The sequence below is a fragment of the Puma concolor genome, chromosome E2, assembly GCF_028749965.1.
Source record: "Puma concolor isolate L17-30 chromosome E2, mPumCon1.1.hap2, whole genome shotgun sequence".
NCBI lineage: Eukaryota > Metazoa > Chordata > Mammalia > Carnivora > Felidae > Puma > Puma concolor.
The window spans coordinates 57843954-57869694 of NC_141681.1; the positions used below are offsets into that span (position 1 = coordinate 57843954).

At 39.9% G+C, this 25741-nt stretch overlaps 1 long non-coding RNA gene across 1 annotated transcript; it reads left to right on the forward strand.

Annotated features, from left to right (window-relative positions):
- The first annotated feature begins 223 nt into the window (after positions 1-223).
- Positions 224-9243, forward strand: LOC147573817 (uncharacterized). The gene is made up of 3 exons (XR_015245043.1): positions 224-428; positions 2058-2208; positions 8818-9243. It is a non-coding gene; the product is annotated as an uncharacterized LOC147573817 (long non-coding RNA).
- Positions 9244-25741: the final 16498 nt, after the last annotated feature.

Consider the following 25741-nt stretch of genomic DNA (forward strand, 5'->3'; position numbering starts at 1 on the left):
CAACCTGAGATCATGACCTGAGCTGAAACCGAGAGTCAGACCCTTAACTCACTGAGCCACCCAGGGGCCCTGGCAACTGTATTTGTTAATATGCATGAAAGTATTAGGGAGGGGATGGATGTCTGGAGAGGGATAGTTATTATCAGTGTGTCTCTCGTTGTTTTTTTTTTTTTTTTTTACTATAAGAGTATTTGCAATAGGCATATTAATAATTTTACTCTTAAATCATCTCATGCTATGGCTTTATTTGTGTGCATGCAAAGTGATTTGATTGTTGCTGTCTCACACATAGGCTCTTATACAATGTGGCATTCATACCTACTTTTTGATGGAAGATTCAAGAGGCTGTCATGTACAATGTATGAAGACAGTCTACCTGAAGATGCTGTTTGTTGTTGATGTACAAAAGTGATGTAAGTCAGCATGAAGTAAGTGTTCAGGGCATCATTCTTTGCATTAAAGTAAGACAGAGATATGGTCTAATTTTAAATAGTTTTGCCACTTGCTGTTTGAGAAGACACTAGCAATTCATTAAAATCTGGATGTATTTTCATAATAGCCATTCATAGAAGAATGTTTGTTACAGGGTTGACATAAAGAAATTTTCATAGATACTTGAGGAAAGTATAGCTAACTTTCCCATGAGAGCACAAGATATTGTAAATCCACATTTACTCAAGAATTAGCCTCAGTGTGAAAAACATGGGAAGTACAAGTCACAGATCATTATATCAGGAATAAGAATGGTTCTTGAATGCTTGTGATGGGTATTTTGACCAAGGATCCTACAGTGATCTTGCAGTGGTTTGTTTAGTGAGTTTTTGAACTTATTATTTTATTTTATTTTATTTTATTTATTTTATTTTTTTAAAAAATTTTTTTTCAACGTTTTTATTTATTTTTGGGACAGAGAGAGACAGAGCATGAACGGGGGAGGGGCAGAGAGAGAGGGAGACACAGAATCGGAAACAGGCTCCAGGCTCTGAGCCATCAGCCCAGAGCCTGATGCGGGGCTCGAACCCACGGACCGCGAGATCGTGACCTGGCTGAAGTCGGACGCTTAACCGACTGCGCCACCCAGGCGCCCCTGAACTTATTATTTTAATAAGTAACAGTGAATGGATTTTACTGTGTGATCAGTGATCTGTAATAGATGAACTATTGTCCTACACCAACCTTAGCTGGCCCCACCTTCATCAAGGCTGCAGGTAAAGAGATAGTAACACAAAACACACTTGACTCTTGAATCTCATGGCCTTGAACTGTGTGTCCACTTACAGTCAGATGTATTTACAGTATAGTATTATATTTTATCTTCCTTCTGATGTTTTTAGCATTTTCTTTTGTTGAGCTTATTTTATTGCAGGAATACCATATTTAACACCTATAAAATAAAATATATATTAATTGACTGATAAGATTTCTTGTCAACAATAGACCATTAAAATGAATTGTTAGGGAGTCAAAGTTATACATGGATTTCAACAGCATGGGAGGTGGGTACACAGGGTCACCTGTGCTTGTTAAATCAGTGGAATGAAGTATTAAATGAACTTTGCCTATTCCTCTTCTACTTACTAGATCAATAATGTTTTTATAGAAAGATACTGTGCTATAGGCACTATGAGAAAGAGGAACATCATCTTTGAGAGAAAAAAAAATGGGACAGGATATCAGTCAGCACGAGGACTAGGGCTTCTATTAAAACTCCCAGTCCATCTGTTTTGCAGTGGAGAAATCCCACAATGTTTCAGGAACGCTGGAGAATATCATTAAATTAGGAAAGGACACCAAAAGGAGATCATAGTTTTCTAAGCATTGTACATCAGGTAATCTCTCATGTCAGGATCTCTGGCCCAAGCTTTTGTGATTGAGCTGATAAGAATTCAAAGAGGAGCTTCTGAAAGTCTCTGATCACTCATGAAAGACAAAGCTCAAATACATTATTATAGTTAAAAGATATGGGTGCTATATTGGGCTTGGTAATTGAATAAAACAGATGCTATCCATTTATTTTATCATATTTTATTATTTTATTTTACATTTTATTTTGAGAGAGAGAGAAGACAAGTGTGAGTGGGAGAGGGCCAGAAAGAGGAAGAGAGAGAATCCCAAGCAGATTCCATGCTGTCAGTGCAGAGCCTGATGCAGGGCTCGAACACATGAACCGTGAGATCCGGACGTGAGCAGAAATCAAGAGTTGGACACGTAAGTGACTGATTCACCCAGATGCCCCTACGTTTATATTTAGATTATGATTTACATACTTAATCTGGACATTTATTTCAATGAAGTTATTATGTCCTTTGAAAATCATTAGGCACTTGACACCAATGTGATCCATTATAGTAGGTTCAAGAACTTCATTTTCTCTCTGCCACATCCCTCTACCATAAGGTTAATAGTTTTTTTCTCATTTAATATTAAGTACCTTAGGAGGATTTACTGCAAGAGGATATTCATTCTAGAAACTCCCTTCCATGTTTTCACTTTGTTTTGAGTCTGCCTTGGAAAATGAGGGCTCTCTCTTGTTTTTGTTGAAGATACTGGTGTTTGAAGTGGAGATTGTATTTCAGTCAGGGCTCAGTCCTACAAGTTTCCATTTTATCTCACACTCCTATCACAGACACAACTTTCATTATCACTGCTCTGTTGTTTCAGAGAAAGAAAACATGCACCATATATGTTCCACTGCCTTCAAATTGTAAAATATAATTCAGTACAAAAGATATGAGACAAAAACTTTGTGCTATAGGAGACTCACAAAAAATAGCTATTTTGGTTAAATAGGGTATGTGCTTGTCTCTGTGGTGTGTTTGCAAGACACTATAACTTTCTTTTACAAATAGATTTCTAAATTTTATGCCCCTGAAAACATTTCTTAGTTTCCATGCCAATGAAAAAATTTTTACTCTATTACCTCTATTCTTTTTTATTCAATATGTAATTTTCATATTTTATATTGTATATTCACTTCTTTTAGTTGATCAGTTGTGTGGTGTAAATGTGTTTGCATTACCCTGTCAGTTTGAAGCCTGCTGTGAACCTTCTTTTAGGGTTGCCTTTGTATAGTAGTCTGTGTGTTCCTCTTAGATGAACTCAAAGTCAGACTTGCTGGGGTAAAACTTAAGCTCTACTATTTCTCAAGTTTTGCCAAGATTTTTTAAAAGATGAAGAACAATTCTGTTCTCATAGGTTAGTGTAGACTCATGGGTGAATTTATGAAAAACTGTTAGAATGGAATGGTCTGTAGTGTGTAGTAAATGTTCAGTAAGAATTGTTGTTTCTGTTCTTCATGTTAGAAGTTGTAATTTTTTAATGTTTATTCATTTGTGAGAGAGAGAGAGAGAGACAGAGACAGAGAGCATGAGCAGGGATGGGGGGAAGAGAAAGAGACACAGAATCTGAAGCAGTCTCCAGACTCTGAGCTGTCAGCACAGAGCCTGATATGTGGCTCAAAACCACGAACCCTAGGATCATGACCTGAGCTGAAGTTGGACCCTTAACCAAACTGAGCCACCAGGCACTCCTCCATTTTATCACCCATTTTTTTAAAGTATTGATCCTTTTTAATGTTTATTTAGTTTGCAAGTGGCTGAGGGTAGACAGAGAGGGAGAAAGAGAATGCAAGCCGGCTTCATGCTCAGCCCAGAACCTGATTTGGGACTTAATCTCATGACCATGAGATCATGACCTGAGCTGAGATCAAGAGAGGGACACTTAACTGAGTCACACAGGCTCCCCAAAAGTATGGCTTCTGAACTGAAGATGTTGACATCCATTGAAGCTAATGAGAAATGTGAAAAACTCAGACGTCACCCAGAAATCCCAATCAAAATATGAATTTTAACAAGATTTTCAGTTCATTGCCATACACATTAGCATTAGAGACATACATGTGTAGCTTTTAATGGAAAGAACACTTTCCATTGTTCTATGCCTGTCTTTACATCTGTAATACATTATTTGATAACTGTGGCTTCCTAGTATGTTTTAAATCAGGAAGTGTGGTGCTACCAATGTACTCTTTTTTTTTTCATGAATATTCTCATTATGTGATATCCCGTTAATCAACATGAATGTTAGGATGGGTATTGATCTTTCTGCCTAAGATGCCGTTGGGATTTTGATAGAGATTGCATGAAATATATGACATTGAGTAGTATTGACAGCTCAGTAGTGAGTTTTTTGGGGGGTAGGTGGGGGGAGAGACACAGAGTCTGAAGCAGGGTCCAGGCTCTGTCGTGTCAACACAGAGCCTCAACAAAGAACCTGAACAGAACTTGAACCCGCAAACCATGAGATCATGACCTGAGGCAAAGTCAGACACTTAACCAAGTAAACCACTAGGCGCTCCAATAGCTCAGTAGTGTTAAGTGTTCCTATGCAGGAACATGGATATCGTTCCACTTATTTTTCTTTCAATCCTGCACAATATTTTATAGTTTTCATCACAGTAGCTGTGACCTCTATCAAGGTGATAAACCCTATACACTTTATTCTTTGTAATGCTATTGTAAATCTAATTATATTTATTTTGGGAGTGTTGTTTGTTGCATAGAAACTGTTAATTTTTAAGTCTTGGGTTTGTATTTCCAACTTTGTAAAATTTGTGTGAGTTTTAACAGGTTTTTTAAAGCAAGGATTCTTCAGAAAAGAGGATGATGGAGGTGATATGGGAGGACCCTAGGCTTATCAAATCCCAAAACACAACTAGTTGACTGTCAAATCATCATTAATATCCCAAAAAGAAACCTGAAGATTGACAGAGGAACTACCCAACTAATGAGAGAGAAGTAGCACGTCAAAGACTGTAGGCAGTTCAGAGACATGGCTTAGAGAGAAACAGATTGTACTGCTATGGAGGGCAGGGAACTGAGGTTGCAGAGAAAGAGAAGCACAAGGAGGCTATTTCCCCCAAAGCCAATGGCTTGGGAAACAAGAGGAGTTGAACTTTGTGAGTTCTTTGAACCAGCATGGCTTAATGCCTAGAGTTTTAAAGGTGAGCTGTAGATAGGAGGGCACTGCACTGCTCCTGGAGAGAAGGCAGGCATCCAATCTGTGTGTGTGTGGGGGGGGGGGGGGCAGATAGGTTAGAAACAGTGATCTGAAGATCACTGGGGGACACACAGGGGTGAGATTATTCACTATTCTATGAGCACTTCCCTCAATGGCAACATTCACTGAGATGTCTGAGAACAAAGGAGCTGAATGGCACCATTTTCTTCCCCCACCCCTCATCATGAACACAGAGCTACCTGAGTGAAGGAGCTCAATGGGGAGACTGGTTCTCTAAGTTACTTACACCAAGTCCTACCACCCTGTGCTGTGGTTGCAGTGTCCTTCTCAGTGAAGCTTGCCTCAGGCCCAGCAAGGTCAGCCCCTCTCCAGGAGACTTGCATAAGCCCCTGACCATACCATGTCTCCTGACCAGACAGTTCTGCAGGGCCTCAGTGCTAGTGGAGTTGGTGTCAGGTCTGATTTCACAAAGTGACCTCAGCACACTTAGTGAACACTAACCACATTCAGGCCAGGCACAAAACACTGTCCACAGCAGGCAAGGAGAGCATCTGCAGATCAGTGGTCTGCAGTGAGGAGAAAAATGCAATAAACAAGATTAGAAATTGACTTGATGCAATGAACAGGCTGGAGGAAGCAGAGGAATAAATTAGTGACCTAGAAGACAAAATAGAAAAATTTTGTACCATGAAAATTGACTTAGGAACTCAATGACTCCATCAAAATTAATGACATTCTTATTATAGGAGCTCCAGAGTAAGAAAAGGAACAGAAATTCAAGAAATAATAGAAAACTTCCTTATTCTGGGGAAGGAAACAGACATCCACATACAGGAGGCACAGAGTATTTGCATCAAAATAAGCAAAAAGCAGGCTGCCACGGAGACATATTTGAATTAAATTTGCAAAATATGGTGACATAGAAAAAAATCTTAAAAGCAAAAGAAAAGCAGTCTTTACTTGCAAGGGAAGACAAGAACCATATGTCTAGCTAGAGATTTCTCAATAGAAACTTGGGAAGCAAGAAAGGAATGGCATAATATTTTCAATGTGCTAAATGGGAAAAATATGCAGCTGCGAACTCTATCTAACAAGGCTATCATTCAGAATAGAAGGAGAGAGAAAGAGATCCCCAGATAAGCAAAATCTAAAGGAATTCATCCCCACTGAAACAGCTCTGCAAGAACTGTTAAAGGGACTTTTTGAGTGCAATGAAGACACCAAAAGTGACAAAGACTAGAGAGGATCAGAAAAAAATCTCCAGAAATATTGACACAACAAGTAATAAAATGGCAATAAGCCCATATCTATCAATAATTACTTTGAATGAAAAAAGTACTATACATTTCCATCAAAACACATAGGTGTCTGAATGGACTTTAAAAATCCAGACCCATGTATATGCTGCCTAGGAGAGACTAAATTTAGACCTGAAGACACTTGCAGATTGAAAGGGTGAGAGAAACATTTATCATGCAAATGGAGGTCAGAAGAAAGAGTAGCAATAATTAGGATGGACAAACTGGACATTATTGTTCTTGTGTTTATACTGCTTTGCTATCAGGGTAATGTTGGCCTCATAGAATGATTTTGAACATCTTCCCTCTATTCCAGTACTTGTAAGATTTGGATGAAGATCATTATTTATCTTTGTGTGTGTGTGTTTGTATGTGCGTGTGTTAGGATTGACCAATGAAGGCATGTGGTCTTGGGCTTTTTTGTGCTGGGAGGGTTTTTATTCCAAATTCAACTTTCATTCTTGTGGTCTAAGAAGAGTTCCTGTTTCTTGGGTTTAAGATTCATATTTCAATCTTGGTAACATAAGCATTTTATCTATTTTTTTCCCTAAGTTATCTGATTTGTTTATAGTAATCTGTTATCACATGATATACTGTTGGGGGTATTGTGTCATTTTTTTCTTCCATTTTTCATTTGGATTTTTAGTTTTCTTTCCTGTTTTCTTAGTTAACTCATTGCCTATTATGCTTATTTTAAAAACTCGTCATCACTTTCAATGTTATTTGTTTATTCTGTTTTATTTGTCACTTATTTATTATTTTCCTTGTTATTTCCTTCCTCTACTAAATTTCACCTATAGTTTTTTTATTTTCTCTAGTTCGTTGTGATGTAATGTTACAAAAACAAAAGTGAGGAGCTCCTGGGTGGCTCAGTCAGTTTTGTGTCAGACTATTGATTTCAGCTCAGGTTATGATCTCATGGTTCATGAGTTCAAGCCCTAAGTCAGGCTCTGTGCTGCCAGTGTAGAGCCTTCCTGGGATTCTCGGTCTCTCTCTCTCTCTCTGCCCCTCCTCTGCTCTTTCTCTCCACCTCTTACTCTCTCAAACATTGAAACAAAAGAAAAATGTTGAAATTAACAACTTGACTTAAGCATTGATAGAATAAAAATTTGAAAATGGAGTGTCTACTAGATAAAATTAGCAGAAATAGTAATACAAGTGGTGACCAAAACAAAGCAAAAACATAAAAAATATAACAATAAGGATTCTGTAGGAGTTCTATAGATCAATCATCAGTAAACAGAAATCATTTTGTTTTTTCTCTTCTGTTTTTGATGCCTTTAATGTATTTTTTTTCTTGCCTAATTGTTCTGAATAGACTATCCAGTGCTATGTTGAATGCAAGTAGTGAAGTCACTTCATTACCTTGTTTCTGATCATACAGGAGAAGCTTCTAGTGTTTTACTATTGAATATGTGAGATTTCAGCTTTCCAACATTCATGGCCTTTATTAAGTTGCTGTTGTTTCCTTCTATTCCTGCTTTATTGAATGTTTTTAATCACAAAATTGTGTCCAATATGCTCACTTCCTGTTGTGCATCGATTAATACGATGCCATTTTTGATCTTCATTCTGTTAAGGCACAGGCTTAAATTCATAGTTTTCCATATTGAAACACCCTTGAATTTCAAGAAGATTTCCTACTTGCTAATGGTTTAAAATATTAATTTTTAAAATTTAATTTGCTTTAATTGTGGACTTTGCATGAATATTTCCCAGAGGTAGTAGTTTGTACTCTTCTTTACTTGTGATGTCTTCCTTTGCTTTGATAACCTACTAATGCTGGGGTCACAGACAGTGTGTTCTTAATCTCCCTTCTTTTTCCTTCTTGGAAATGTTTGAAGAGATTTGAAGTACTTTCTCATAATTACTTGTTCAATCTACCTAGTAGTTAAAGATCAGTTGAGATTTTTAAAAATATTTCTTGAGAGAGTCTAGATAGGTTCTATGTTTTTGACATTTATACCCATTTTTCACCATCTGTTTCTTGGTATGTAATTCTCTATTGTTACCTCTTCTAATTATTTTTACTTCTATGCTATCAGTTATACTGTGTTTGCCTTCACTTCTGATGGTAATTGGTCTCTCTTTCATTATTTAGTTAATGGCTTGTGAATTTTGTTCATTTGTTCTGAAAATGAACTCTATTGTTGATATTTTCCTGGTTTTGCTATATCCTATATTGTTCATTTTCGTTTTATGTTTAAATTTCCTTCCTTGTGGTATTTTGGGCTCCTGTTGTATTTTTCCTGAGTATTTGAGGTATAAGAAAATGATTTGTGCTATACCACGACAATACCACAGCATTATCTATTAGGCTATGTGGTCACTAAGTTGTGTGCAAGATTATGTGTCTATGGAGGAATGATGTCCTGATGATTGCTTCTCAGCCACCTTGCTGACATTCTGATTTTAAGGTTGTATATTAGAAGTTGTCAGCACATCCTCTGAGAATAAGAAGTGGAATGATTTTACTTTTCTGTTATTTGGTATCTTTCAGCTGTATCTTCACATGGCACCCTGAACTTCCTGCCCTCAAGACTTATCATCAGTGAATGAATACTGGAGAGAAACCTTACAAATTCAAAGAATGTGGTAAAACTTTATGGCTTATCACTAAACGAATATAGGAGAATCCATACTGGGGAAAAAACTTACCAAAGTAAAGAATGTGGCAAGGCTTTTAACAGTCACTCAAACCATATTCAACATCAAAGAATTCATACTAAAGAGAAACCTTATAAATGTAAAGAATGTGGCAAGGCCTTTGTCCACCACTCAAACTTTAATCGACATCACAGAATTCATATGGGAGAGAAATCTTATAAATGTGTACAATGTGGTAAGTTTTGTTTTTTATTTAAATTTATTTATTATTGCAGAGAGAGAGAGAGAGACAGAGACAGAGCATGAGTGAGGGAGGGGCAGAGAGAGAGGGAGACACAGAATCTGAAACAGGCTCTGAGCTGTCAGCACAGAGCCCGATATGGGGCTCGAACTGGTGGACAGTGAGATCATGACCTGAGCTGAAGTTGGATGCTCAACTGACTGAGCTACCCAGGCACCCTGAATGTGGTAAGGTTTTTAGCAATCACTCAAGCCATATTTAACATCAAAGAATTCATATTGAAGAGAAACCTTACAAATGTAAAGAATATGGCAAGGCCTTTAAGAGCCACTCACACCTTACCATCATAGAATTCATACTTTCCCATGTAAAGAATATGGCAAGACCTTTAAGAGCCACTCACACCTTACTCAACATCACAGAATTCTTACTATGGAGAAACCCTACAAATGTAAATAATGTGGTAAATCCTTTAAAACCCAAACCTTAAAATAAATTTAAAAATTTTAAATAATTAGTAAATAAATAAATAACAAAACCCAAACCTTATAAAAGTAAAGAATGTGGCAAGGCTTTTACCATAATTTAAGCCTTATTAGAAATCAAAGGATTGATACTCAAGAGAAACCTTACAAAGGTAAAGAATGTGACAAGGTCTTTAAGAGGCACTGAACTCTTACTTGACATCACAGAAGTCATACTGAGGTGAAACCAAATACATGTAAAGAATGTTCCAAAACCTTGACCTACCACCCAAGCCTTACTCAACTATCACAAAATTTGTAGTGGAGAGAATTCTTAGCAAAGTAAAGAACTTGAGAAGTCCTTTAATCACAGTTCCATCTTTACTCATTATCCTAGAATTCATATTGGAGCGAACCTTACAAATTTTAAGATTGACAGTATTTGTAAGAACAGCTCAACCCTACTCCACATTAGAAAATTCATTTTGGAGAATAATGATACACCTAAAAACTGTGGTAAGTCTTTAGGCAATGTAAACCCTGATTACTTATCAGAAAATGCATATTGGAGATGGTGTTACAAATATAAAGAATTTGGCAAGCCCTTTATCTTCAAGTCTCATTCAACATCACAGGATCCATACTCAAATAGAATACTATATATGTGAAAAATGTGGTAAGGCCATGAAATGACATTTTCAATCCATGAAATGAAACAATATCCATATCATAGAAGTTTCGGAAGAAGTAGAGTCAGAGAAAGGCAGGAGATTACCTGAAAAAATCACTGCTGAGAACTTCCCTAATCTGAGGAAGCAAACAGGCATCCAAGTCCAAGAGGCACAGAGAACTCCCTTCAAAATCAACAAAAACAGGTCAACACCACAACATATCATAGTGAAACTGGCAAAATGCAAAGAGAATACTGAAAGCAGCTAGGGACAAACAGGCCTTAACTTACAAGGGTAGACACATGAGGGAGTTATCAGACATGTCCACTGAAACTTGGCAGGTCAGAAGGGAGTGGCAGGAAATAATGTGCTAAATAGGAAAAATATGCAGCCAAGAATCCTTTATCCAGCAAGGTGTTATTTGAATAAGGGAGATTAAGTCTTTTCCAGACAAAAACTAAACAGAAATTCATGACCACTAAACCAGCTGTGCAGGAGATCTAAAGGGTGACTGAGTGGAAAGCAGCCAAGAATATAAAGGACCAGAGATATAATCACAAACATGAAACCTTAGATAACAGACACTAAATCCATATCTTTCAATAATCACTCAATGTAAATGGACTAAATGTTCCAATCAAAAGACACAGGGTATCAGAATGGATTAAAAAGAAAAAAAAAAGATCCATCTATATACTGCCTATAAAAGACTCATTTTAGACCTAAGGACAGCTGCAGGTTCAAAGTGAGGGGATGGAGAAACATCTATCCTGCTAATGAACATCAAAAGAAATCTCGAGTAGCCATACCTAATCAGACAAACTAGATTATAATTTTTTTTAATATTTATTTTTGAGAGAGAGCAAGAGACAAAGCACAAACAAGGAAGGGGCAGAGAGAGAGGGCGACACAGAATCTGAAGAAGGCTCCAGATTCTGAGCTGTCAGCACAGAGCCAAACGTGGGGATTGAAGTCATAAACCATGAGATCATGACCTGAGCTAAAGTTGGACACTCAACTGACTGAGCCACCCAGGTGCCCCCAAATTAGATTTTAAAACAAAGAATGTGGGGCACCTGGGTGGCTCAGTCAGTTGGGTATCCGGCTTCGGCTCAGGTCATGATCTCGTAGTCTGTGAGTTCAAGCCCCGCATCGGGCTCTGTGCTGACAGCTCAGAGCCTGGAGCCTGTTTCAGATTCTGTGTCTCCCTCTCTCTCTGACCCTCCCCTGTTCATGCTCTGTCTCTCCCTGTCTCAAAAATAAATAAACGTTAAAAAAAATTTAAAAAAACAAAGAATGTAACAAGAGATAAAGAAGGACATTATATCATCATCAAGGAGTCTATGCATGAAGAGGAGCTATGTGTTACACCCTAATGTGGAAATACCCAAATATATAGATCAATCATAAACATAAATAACTGTATAGATTATAATACTGTGATTGTAGTGGACTTTAATCCTCCAGTTACAACAATGGGCAGATCATCTAGGCAGGAAAACAATAAGGAAACAACAGCTCAGAATGACACATTGGATTTGATGGACTTAACACATATATTTAGAACTTTTCACCCAAAAGCAGAATACACATTCTTCTCAAGTGTACATGAGACATTCTCCAAAAAAGATCACATAATGCATCAAGTAATTTCTGGAAAGTATATTGTAAGCCCTGGGAAAGTGAATGGGATAATTGCTGAAGAATCAGCGATGTTCTGGTCTCAAGGCTGTCAGACATGATAGCACCATGAGAACAGAGCCCCATGATCTCCCAGGGGCCAGTTATGAGACTGACCCACTGTAACTACCTACCAGTTCTTGAAACTGCACATCTTTCCTGCATGCTTCTCTGTAAACGCCAGATGTGTGTTTGGTCTATATCTTGGGGCTCTTTGTGTTTTCCTTCCATGCTTTAACATTCTTGGATGTTTATACCTGGTGAACATGAAACAGAGAGTATGTGCAGTTTGCTGCTGCTTTGCTGGCAAAGATAGCCCTGCACATCCACTCAGTCTAAGTGTCTGAGAACTTTTTCTTCAGTGCATGGCTACAAATGGTGCCCAAACAGGGACCAGCAGAATCAACTAGCTCCCAGCTATGCAGCTCATCTCTCAAGCCCCAAAAAGGGAAAAGGACATCCACTCATTCAGGTAGGAACTACTGGCAGTCACTGCCCCTAACCCTCATTCAGGTAGGATCTACTGACACTTGGTGCCCATAAACCTCATTTAGGTAGGGTCTACTGGCACTCGGTGCCCATGACACGATGAGCAAAATATACCTTGTCTTTCCTTTTCCAATCAGGCATGCAGAACCCCTCAACTTCTTGTCTCTTTTACTTTTATGTTTACTTGTCATGGAAGTTTCACTATCTAAACAGCAAAGTATACACAAGGAGCAATCCATATGCTTTTGCACTCATCAGGATGCAAAGTCCCAAAGATTTAACCCAATTGTTTTTTTTATAATTTATCATCAATGCCCATGATACTCCACTAAGGGATCCCTTGAAGTGGCTGATTGGGAGTGCATAGGGTACTACTTAAAAAAAGAAAGAAAGAAAGAGGAAAAGCTCTTGGCCCAATAATGATCTCTAGTTCACACACCTAATGCCATATTGCTCTTCATGCTTTACAAGAAAAATAGTCCCTCTGCCTAATTCAATGCCTCTATCTCCCGTTAGGGCTAAGACCCCAAAACCTGTAGCCTGAGGCACATTGACAAATATGTCTAACCCCAACTCCAATAATATGCAGGACCCTCCTTTTCCTTTATGTCCTCCTCTGGTCCTGCCAGTGGATCCTGCATTAATGCCCTCAAGCCCTTCACCTTCTCTAGTAGAACGCATGTTAAAGGAAGGGCAAGTATAGGAAGATTTTGCTATGGCCTTCCCTATTCTATGGGCTCAAGGTCAGGCACCTTGGCACGATCACCTTCCTTTCCAGGTGTGTAAGGAGCTCAATAAAAGCATACATGAAAATGGACTCTACTGCACCTTTACCAGGGGAATTATAGAGGAAGTAGGGGGAGGCTATGAGATGACCCCTTGGGATTGGAAAACTTTACTTAAAATCATTCTCAGTACTCCTCAATATTCCCTCTGGTTGCAGGAATTTAAAGATGCCTTATAAATTACAGCTATTGAGAATTTATTTATTAAAAAAATACTTTTAATGCTTATTTTGAGACAGAGACAAAGCATGATCAGGGGAAGGGCAGAGGGAGAGAGGGAGACAGAATCCAAAGCAGGCTCCAGGCTCTATGCTGTCAGCAGAGAGCCCCATGCGGGGCTCAAACTCAGGGACTGAGAGATCATGACCTGAACTGAAGTGGGACATTTAACTGACTGAGCCACCCAGGTGCCCCCAGCTAAGGAGAATTTAAAGAATGGAATTCCTATTGAAATGGACATCCTTTGGGGGGAGGGTCCCTATATGCCTATATAGCCTCAAATAAATATGGACCACAGAACTTTTCCCCAGATCTCAGATGCAGCATCTAAAGCTTGATCCTGTATCCCTGACGCTTAGACACCCATGGGTTTCTTTTGCCACCATCCAACAAGGTGCAAATGAACCCTATATGTCCTTTAATCAAAGATTACAAACTGCTATCTTAAGACAGGTTGATAATGTGGATGCTCAAAATGTCCTAACCCTTCAATTGGCATAGGAAAATGCTAACCAAGATGGCCAGAAGATCCTTGCTTCCTTAAAGGGACAAAACCTTAATATTGCTGAAATGATTAAAGCCTATAAAAATGTGGGGACTGAATCCTATAAAGCAGTGTTATTAGCCTCAGCATTAAAACCCCCAAAATATTTTAAATATGGAAAACAAGACCTAAAATGCTCTATTAAAAAAATGCCTGTGGGGCGCCTGGGTGGCGCAGTCGGTTAAGCGTCCGACTTCAGCCAGGTCACGATCTCCCGGTCCGTGAGTTCGAGCCCCGCGTCGGGCTCTGGGCTGATGGCTCGGAGCCTGGAGCCTGTTTCCGATTCTGTGTCTCCCTCTCTCTCTGCCCCTCACCCGTTCATGCTCTGTCTCTCTCTGTCCCAAAAATAAATAAACGTTGGAAAAAAAAAAATTTAAAAAAAAATAAAAAATAAAAAATGCCTGAAATGTAAAACAGGATATCCTTGGGACAATCAATGCAGATCAAGAATAGATTCCCAAGGTAACCCTAATTCAGGGAAACTTGAAGAGGGGTGCCCACGCCCCAAGACAAATGGAAATCAGGCATCCCAAATTTGGAATGTGAATGCCAAGGAATGGATCCTCAAGTAAACAAACAACCCCTTTGATCAAAACCTAGACAACCTCATATCTCCTGGCTGCCACCTCTGACAATGCAGGACTTGATTTGGCCCTTACATCTAATTTAACCCTTAACATTGTGGGGGAAGTCAAGAAGGGACCTACAGGTATTTTCAGCCTCCTGCTTTCCAGTTACACAGGACTTCTATTACGAAGGCCTACCACCACTTTAAAGGGTGTATTTGTTTTACCTGGAATTACTGATTCTGATTTTACTGCAGAAATTCCTATCATGCTTATTTCCTCTGTTTACACAGAGATTCCTGCAAATATCCCTATAGCATAATTTCTTACATTACCTTCTTGGGTGCTGGCAACTGCCAATGGTAAGTGTGGCCCTAAAGGTTTTAGTGCACTAATCCTAAAGATGAAGCATTCTGGGCCATGCTCATACAACATGTAAGACCTACTTTACAAATGAAAATTGCAAACCAAACAATTAATGGTCTAATTGATACTGGGCCAATGTTACAGTTATTAAGACACATGATTGGCCATCTGAGATCCCCCTTGTCTCTACAACACAGATCATTAATGGGATAGGGGGAAAAGGATTTCCTTTAGGAAATAAATTTCCTGTCTGTACTGACACGGAGGGATACCAGACTACCATTACCCCATTTGTCCTTGACCTCCCACTATCATTATGGGCTCCGGACTTACTTACCCAATTAAACCTGTCCATACAAATTTACCCTAATGGCCATTGTTGGCAAAATCACCCCCTACCCCCACCCCAAACTGTCCTGGAAAGCTGGAGAACCTGTCTGGGTGGAGCAATGACCTTTAAAAGGGTAAAAATTAAAGCAAATTCAAATATTAACAAAAGAACAACTTAATCTTGGACATGTTGAACCTTCAACCTGCCCCTGGAACACTATTTTTGCATTCCAAACAAGTCAGGTAAATAGAGGCTCCTCCATCAGTTCAGGGATGTTAATGCTCACTTGATTTCAATGGGGCCATTGCAGGTAGTTCTTCCTAACCCAGCTTTAATTCCTTGAGACTATAATATTATAGTTGATTTAAAAGATTTTTTTCACGGATTCTGGGAAGATGGTGGTGTAGGAGGACGCTGGGCTCACCACGCATCCTGCTGATCACTTAGATTCCACCTACACCTGCCTAAATAACCCAGAAAACCGCCAGAACACTAGCAGAATGGAGTCTCTGGAGCCAAGCGCAGACGAGAGGCCCACAAAAGAGGGTGGGAAGGGCAGCGAGGCGGTGCGTGCTACACGGACTGGCGGGAGGGAGCCGGGGCAGAGGGGCAGTCCACCGGCCAAGCAGAGCCCCCGAGTCTGGCTTGCAAAAGTGGAGGGGCCAGAGGGAGTGTGTTCCGACAGCAAGTGGGACTTGACATCTGGAAGGTTATAAGCTAACAGCTCTGCTTGGAGAACGGGAGGGCAGGAGGACAATGGGAGAGAGAATTGTTGAGCCCCGGACAGAGCTCAGCTTGGTGGGGAACAAAGGCGCTCACCAGCGCCATCTCCCTCGCCCATCTCCCAGCCAAAATCCCCAAGGGAACCAGTTCCTGCCAGGAAACTTGCTTGCACCAGGCAAACACCCAACGCTGTGCTTCTGCAGATCCATCCCTCCGGCAGGTCTGACTCCGTCCTGGTGCCGCAGGGCCCCTCCCGAAGCGGATCTCCAAAGGAAAAGTGAGCTGAGCCTGCCCCTCCTGCCCCTGTGCACCTTGCCAATCCACCCCAGCTAATACGCCAGATCCCCAGCACCACAAGCCTGGCAGTGTGCAAGTAGCCCGGATCGGCCATGCCACACCAGAGTGAATCCCGCCCCCAGGAGAGGGGAAGAGAAGGCACACACCAGTCTGACTGTGGCCCCAGCAGTGGGCTGGGGGCAGACATCAGGTCTGACTGCGGCCCCGCCCACCAATGCAAGTTATTCAAGACAGCACAGGGGAAGTGCCCTGCAGTCCCGCACCACTCCAGGGACTATCCAAAATGATGAAATGGAATAATTCCCCTCAGAAAAACGTCCAGGAAATAACAACAGCTAATGAACTGATCAAAAATGATTTAAACAATATAACAGAAAGTGAATTTAGAATAATAGTCATAAAATCAATCGCTGGGCTATAAAACAGTATAAAGGACAGCGGAGAATCTCTTGCTACAGAGACCAAGGGACTAAGGAACAGCTAGGAGGAGCTAAAAAATGCTATCAATGAACTGAAAAATAAAATGGAGACAACTATGGCTCGGATTGAAGAGGCAGAGGGGACAATAGGTGAACTGGAAGATAAAATTATGGAAAAAGAGGAAGCTGAGAAAAAGAGAGATAAAAAAATCCAGGAGTATGAGGGGGAAAATCAGAGAACTAAGTGATGCACTAAAGAGAAATAATCTACGCATAATTGGTATTCCAGAGGAGGAAGAGCGAGGGAAAGGTGCTGAAGGTGTACTTGAAGAAATAATAGGTGAGAACTGCCGGATCTGGGGAAGGAAAAAGGCATTGAAATCCAAGAGGCACAGAGAACTCCCTTCAGACTTAACTTGAATTGATCTTTTGCACGACATATCATAGTGAAACTGGCAAAATACAAGGATAAAGAGAAAATTCTGAAAGCAGCAGGGGATAAACGCGCTCTAACATATAAAGGGAGACCTATAAGACTCGTGACAGATCTCTCTTTTGAAACTTGGCAGGCCAGAAAGAAATGGCAGGAAATCTTCAATGTGGTGAACAGAAAAAATATGCAGCTGAGAATCCTTTATCCAGCAAGTCTGTCAGTTAGAATAGAAGGAGAGATAAAGGTCTTCCCAAACAAACAAAAACTGAAGGAATTTGTCACTAAACCAGCCCTACAAGAGATCCTAAGGGGGATCCTGTGAGACAAAGTACCAGAGACATCGCTAGAAGCATGAAACCTACGGACATCACAATGACTCTAAACTTATATCTTTCTATAATAACATTGAATGTAAATGGACTAAATGTGCCAACCAAAAGACAGAGGGTATCAGAATGGATAAAAAAACAAGACCCATCTATTTGATGTCTACAAGAGACTCATTTTAGACCCGAGGACACCTTCAGATTGAGAGTAAGGGGATGGAGAACTATTTATCATGCCACTGGAAGTCAAAAGAAAGCTGGAGTAGCCATACTTATATCAGACAAACTAGACTTTAAATTAAAGGCTGTAACAAGAGATGAAGAAGGGCATTATATAATAATCACAGGGTCTATCCATCAGGAAGATCTAACATTAAAAATGTCTATGCGCCTGGCACAAAAACAGACACATAGACCAATGGAATAGAATAGAAACCCCAGAACTAGACCCACAAACGTATGGCCAACTCATCTTTGACAAAGCAGGAAAGAACATCCAATGGAAAAAAAGACGGTCTCTTTAACAAATGGTGCTGGGAGAACTGGACAGCAACATGCAGAAGGTTGAAACTAGACCACTTTCTCACACCATTCACAAAAATAAACTCAAAATGGATAAAGGACCTGAATGTGAGACAGGAAACCATCAAAACCTTAGAGGAGAAAGCAGGAAAAGACCTCTCTGACCTCAGCCGTAGCAATCTCTTACTTGACACATCCCCAAAGGCAAGGGAATTAAAAGCAAAAGTGAATTCCTGGGACCTTATGAAGATAAAAAGCTTCTGCACAGCAAAGGAAACAACCAACAAAACTAAAAGGCAACCAACGGAATGGGAAAAGATATTTGCAAATGACATATCGGACAAAGGGCTAGTATCCAAAATCTATAAAGAGCTCACCAAACTCCACACCCGAAAAGCAAATAACCCAGTGAAGAAATGGGCAGAAAACATGAATAGACACTTCTCTAAAGAAGACATCCGGATGGCCAACAGGCACATGAAAAGATGTTCAGTGTCGCTCCTTATCAGGGAAATACAAATCAAAACCACACTCAGGTATCACCTCACGCCAGTCAGAGTGGCCAAAATGAACAAATCAGGAGACTATAGATGCTGGAGAGGATGTGGAGAAACGGGAACCCTCTTGCACTGTTGGTGGGAATGCAAATTGGTGCAGCCTCTCTGGAAAGCAGTGTGGAGGTTCCTCAGAAAATTAAAAATAGACCTACCCTATGACCCAGCAATAGCACTGCTAGGAATTTATCCAAGGGACACAGGAGTACTGATACATAGGGGCACTTGTACCCCAATGTTCATAGCAGCACTCTCAACAATAGCCAAATTATGGAAAGAGCCTAAATGTCCATCAACTGATGAATGGATAAAGAAATTGTGGTTTATATACACAATGGAATACTACGTGGCAATGAGAAAAAATGAAATATGGCCTTTTGTAGCAACGTGGATGGAACTGGAGAGTGTGATGCTAAGTGAAATAAGCCATACAGAGAAAGACAGATACCATATGGTTTCACTCTTATGTGGATCCTGAGAAACTTAACAGGAACCCATGGGGGAGGGGAAGGAAAAAAAAAAAAAGAGGTTAGAGTGGGAGAGAGCCAAAGCATAAGAGACTGTTGAGAACTGAGAACAAACTAAGGGTTGATGGGGGGTGGGAGGGAGGAGAGGGTGGGTGATGGGTATTGAGGAGGGCACCTTTTGGGATGAGCACTGGGTGTTGTATGGAAACCAATTTGACAATAAATTTCATATATAAATAAAAAAAATTAAAAAAAAATAAAAAAGTTAAAAAAAAAATGTCTATGCGCCAAATACAGGAGCCCCCAAATATATAAAACAATTACTCACAAACATGAGCAACCTTATTGATAAGAATGTGATAATTGCAGGGGACTTTAACACTCCACCTACAGAAATGGATAGATCATCTAGACACACGGTCAATAAAGAAACAAGGGCCCTGAATGATACATTGGATCAGATGGACTTGACAGATATATTTAGAACTCTGCATCCCAAAGCAACAGAATATACTTTCTTCTCGAGTGCACATGGAACATTCTCCAAGATAGATCACATACTGGGTCACAAAACAGCCCTTCATAAGTATACAAGAATTGGAATCATACCATGCCTACTTTCAGACCACAATGCTATGAAGCTTGAAATCAACCACGGGAAAAAGTCTGGAAAACCTCCAAAAGCATGGAGGTTAAAGAACACCCTACTAAAGAATGAATGGATCAACCAGACAATTAGAGAAGAAATTTAAAAATATATGGAAAAAAATGAAAATGAAAATACAACAATCCAAACGCTTTGGGATGCAGTGAAGGCAGCCCTGAGAGGAAAATACATTGCAATCCAGGCCTATCTCAAGAAACAAGAAAAATCCCAAATACAAAATGTAACAGCACACCTAAAGGAAATAGAAGCAGAACAGCAAAGACAGCCTAAATCCAGCAGAAGAATAGAAATAATAAAGATCAGGGGCGCCTGGGTGGCGCAGTCGGTTGAGCGTCCGACTTCAGCCAGGTCACGATCTCGTGGTCCGGGAGTTCGAGCCCCGCGTCGGGCCCTGGGCTGATGGCTCAGAGCCTGGAGCCTGTTTCCGATTCTGTGTCTCCCTCTCTCTCTGCCCCTCCCCCGTTCATGCTCTGTCTCTCTCTGTCCTAAAAATAAATAAACGTTGGAAAAAAAAAATAAAAAAGATTAAAAAAAAGAAATAATAAAGATCAGAGTACAAATAAACAATATAGAATCTAAAAAAACAGTAGAGAAGATCAATGAAACCAAGAGTTGGTTTTTTGAAAAAATAAACAAAATTGATAAACCTCTAGCCAGACTTCTCTAAGTGAAAAGGGAGATGACCCAAATAGATAAAATCATGAATGAAAATGGAATTATTACAACCAATCCCTCAGAAATACAAGCAATTATCAGGGAATACTATGAAAAGTTATATGCCAACAAACTGGACAACCTGGGAGAAATGGACAAATTCCGAAACACCCACACACTTCCAGAACTCAATCAGGAGGAAGTAGAAAGCTTGAACAGACCCGTAAACAGTGAAGAAATTGAATCGGTTATCAAAAATCTCCCAACAAATAAGAGTCCAGGACCAGATGCCTTCCCAGGGGAGTTCTACCAGACGTTTAAAGCAGAGATAATACCTATCCTTCTCAAGCTATTCCAAAAAATGGAAAGGGAAGGAAAACTTCCAGACTCATTCTATGAAGCCAGCATTACTTTGATTCCTAAACCAGACAGAGACCCAGTAAAAAAAAGAGAACTACAGGCCAATATCCCTGAAGAATATGGATGCAAAAATTCTCAATAAGATACTAGCAAAACGAATTCAACAGCATATAAAAAGAATTATTCACCATGATCAAGTGGGATTCATTCCTGGGCAGCAGGGCTGGTTCAGCATTTGCAAATCAATCAATGTGATACATCACATTAATAAAAGAATAGATAAGAACCATATGATCCTGTCAATCGATGCAGAAAAGGTCATTGATAAAATTCAGCAACGTTTCTTAATAAAAACCCTCGAGAAAGTCGGGATAGAACGAACATACTTAAAGATCATAAAAGCCATTTATGAAAAGCCCACAGCTAACATCATCCTCAATGGGGAAAAACTGAGAGCTTTCTCCCTGAGATCAGGAACACGACAGGGATGTCCACTCTCACCGCTGTTGTTTAACATAGTGTTGGAAGTGCTAGCATCAGCAATCAGACAACAACAGGAAATCAAAGGCATCAAAATTGGCAAAGATGAAGTTAAGCTTTCACTTTTTTGCAGATGACATGATATTATACATGGAAAATCTGATAGACTTCTAGCAGAAGTCTGCTAGAACTGATACATGAATTCAGCAAAGTTGCAGGATACAAAATCAATGTACAGAAATCAGTTGCATTCTGTTTTTTTTTTTAATTTTTTTTTCAACGTTTTTTATTTATTTTGGGACAGAGAGAGACAGAGCATGAACGGGGGAGGGGCAGAGAGAGAGGGAGACACAGAATCGGAAACAGGCTCCAGGCTCTGAGCCATCAGCCCAGAGCCTGACGCGGGGCTCGAACTCACGGAGCGCAAGATCGTGACCTGGCTGAAGTCGGACGCTTAACCGACTGCGCCACCCAGGCGCCCCTCAGTTGCATTCTTATACACTAACAATGAAGCAACAGGAAGACAAATAAAGAAACTGATCCCATTCATAATTGCACCAAGAAGCATAAAATACCTAGGAATAAATCTAACCAAAGATGTAAAAGATCTGGATCGTGAAAACTATAGAAAGCTTATGAAGGAAATTGAAGAAGATATAAAGAAATGGGAAAACATTCCCTGCTCATGGATTGGAAGAATAAATATTGTCAAAATGTCAATACTACCCAAAGCTATCTACACATTCAATGCAATCCCAATCAAAATTGCACCAGCATTCTTCTCGAAACTAGAACAAGCAATCCTAAAATTGATATGGAACCACAAAAGGCCCCGAATAGCCAAAGTAATTTTGAAGAAGACCAAAGCAGGAGGCATCCCAATCCCAGACTTTAGCCTCTACTACAAAGCTGTATTCATCAAGACAGCATGGTATTGGCACAAAAACAGACACATAGACCAATGGAATAGAATAGAAACCCCAGAACTAGACCCACAAACGTATGGCCAACTCATCTTTGACAAAGCAGGAAAGAATATCCAATGGAAAAAAGACAGTCTCTTTAACAAATGGTGCTGGGAGAACTGGACAGCAACATGCAGAAGATTGAAACTAGACCACTTTCTCACACCATTCACAAAAATAAACTCAAAATGGATAAAGGACCTGAATGTGAGACAGGAAACCATCAAAACCCTAGAGGAGAAAGCAGGAAAAGACCTCTCTGACCTCAGCCGTAGCAATTTCTTACTTGACACATCCCCAAAGGCAAGGGAATTAAAGGCAAAAATGAACTTGGGACCTTATGAAGATAAAAAGCTTCTGCACAGCAAAGGAAACAACCAACAAAACTAAAGGGCAACCAACGGAATGGGAAAAGATATTTGCAAATGACATATCGGACAAAGGGCTAGTATCCAAAATCTATAAAGAGCTCACCAAACTCCACACCCGAAAAACAAATAATCCAGTGAAGAAATGGGCAGAAAACATGAATAGACACTTCTCTAAAGAAGACATCCAGATGGCCAACAGGCACATGAAAAGATGTGTTGCTCCTCATCAGGGAAATACAAATCAAAACCACATTCAGATGTCACCTCACGCCAGTCAGAATGGCCAAAATGAACAAATCAGACTATAGATGCTGGCGAGGATGTGGAGAAATGGGAACCCTCTTGCACTGTTGGTGGGAATGCAAATTGGTGCAGCCAGTCTGGAAAACAGTGTGGAGGTTCCTCAAAAAATTAAAAATAGACCTACCCTATGACCCAGCAATAGCACTGCTAGGAATCTACCCAAGGGATACAGGAGTACTGATGCATAGGGGCACTTGTACCCCAATGTTTATAGCAGCACTCTCAACAATAGCCAAATTATGGAAAGAGCCTAAATGTCCATCAACTGATGAATGGATAAAGAAATTGCGGTTTATATACACAATGGAGTACTACGTGGCAAGGAGAAAGAATGAAATACGGCCTTTTGTAGCAACGTGGATGGAACTGGAGAGTGTGATGCTAAGTGAAATAAGCCATACAGAGAAAGACAGATACCATATGGTTTCACTCTTATGTGGATCCTGAGAAACTTAACAGAAACCTATGGGGGAAGGGAAGGAAAAAAAAAAAAAGAGGTTAGAGTGGAAGAGAGACAAAGCATAAGAGACTCTTAAAAACTGAGAACAAACTGAGGGTTGATGGGGGTTGGGAGGGCGGGGAGGGTGGGTGATGTGTATTGAGGAGGGCACCTTTTGGGATGAGCACTGGGTGTTGTATGGAAACCAATTTGACAATAAACTTCATATATTGAAAAAAAATATTTTTTTCACTATTCCATTACATCCAGATGACAAGGAAAATTTTGCTTTCTTTGTCCCCTACTAGTAATAATCACCAACATATACAGAGATTTCACTGGAAATTCCTGCCCCCACATATGATGAACAGCACCATCATGGGTCAGTCATTTGTTACTGCAGCTGTAACACCCACCAGAAAGCCCCACGTTCTCATTTATCATTACATGAATGATACTCTACCAGCAGCATCCGCCCCCCAAAAAATACTTGAGACTTCTTACAGTTTCTTATTCAGTTACTTCACTTGGCCTCCTCATTGCTCCTGAAAAGATTCAGAGGTCAACTCCATGGAAATATTTGGGATATAAATTTTTGCAAAGTTATGTCATCCCACAACATATAAAAAATTCATCTTCCTAATCCTTGGACCCTTAGTTCACTACAACAATGCTTAGGACATATCAATTGGCTCAGACCCACATTAGGAATCCTGACTTATCACCTTACTTCATTGTTTGACTTGTTAACAGGGTACCCTAGTCCTGCTTCCCCACAACACATCATACCAAGAGCTCTAGAGCAATTGTCTCATAGCCCATAGGCCTCCATTATCTTTATTAATCGATAGGCATCCCAATTTTCTTTCACTCTTTTAATTGTAAACAGCCCATTTTCCCACTGGAATTATTTATCAACTTTTGCTTACTAAATATCTGATCACTGAATGGTCATTTTTATCTTCCTTATCTGTCACTCTGACTGCAATTAGTCCTTGAAGGTCACAATCACATCATTCAATTTGTCAGGGTTGACCCTGTATCTATTTTCCCAGGAACTAATAAAGATAAGATAGAATACCTTTGGACCCACAATGGACTTTTCCTAATCACTGTGGCAGATTACACAGGTGATTTTTTTAATTCTTTCCTGGATGATGAAAGAATCCAAGGACTTCAATTTCTTCATTTCTCTGCTAAACCCCTCATTTCAAAACAACCAATTTCTGATGCTCTGTTTTTATTGATGGCTCAAAAGGGGCCTTCCGAGATGTCATTACGTGGATAGGAAGCACCACCTGGAAACTCGCCTTACTGCTCCCACTACTTCTACCCAAAGGGTTGAACTGGTTGCTGCTATATTGGCTCTCAAAACATTTTTGAATCAACCAATTAATTTAATTACCAACTCTCAATATATTGTTCAATTACTTAATGACCTTCTGTGCCACTCTCAATATTAACCTTGATCAACCTTTGTTCAACATGTTTCTAGAAGCCCAAGCACTTTTACAAATGCATCATCATCTCATTTTCACATTCGAAGTCATTCTCATTTATCTGGACCCCTTATGTACGGAAATGACTTAGCTCACTCCTTATTAATAGGATCACTTTTCTCATTAATATCACTTCTTACTCCTTTTTTCACCGAGGTGCACACTTTGTATCCAAACAATTTTCTGTTCCTCTTAAGAGAAAAATGTCACTTGTTCCTGCCCAGAAGGTTAACAGTTCTCCCCTATTTACTTGCCCCACGGAATAAACCCTCAGAGCCTAATGGCCAATCAATTATGGCAAATGGATGTTACACATATATCATCTTTTGGTAAGTCTCAGTGGGTGCATGTGTCTATAGACACTGTTTCTGTGTATATATGGGCTTCTGACCAGAGGGGAGAGCACACCTCACTTGTTATCTCTCATTTATTGGAACGTTTTACTGTAATGCAGGTACCTGAAAAAAAATCAAAATTGATAATCCCCTGATTTACACCTCACAACAATTAGAACTCTTCTTACAACAAAGGAATATATGCTACTCCACTGGAATTCCTTATAACCCACAAGGTCAAGCTATCATGGAACATGCAAATGTCCTCCTACAACTACTTTTAATAAAACAAAAGGGGGGAAATTCCACCCCTAGGGCCAGATTAATGAGAGCCCTATTCGCATTAAATCATTTACAATTAGAAATTCTCATTCTGCAATGTTCAAACATTTCCAAATGGAACAGGGATTCCCAAAACACAAGGTACGGTATAGGTTGTCCAATGAGGGGCCAACCTGGAAGGGTCCAGTACCATTGTTAACCTGGGGGAGGGGTTATGCTGCTTTGCTTTCTCCTCAAGGTCCTGTGTGGGTACCTGCCCGTTAAAACCACATCATGAGATGGCATGAGGGACTCAGGAATCCAGTACCAGCCTTCAAATTGATAGCGGTGGCTCCTCCCAATGGGATGTTGAATCCAAAGAGGAA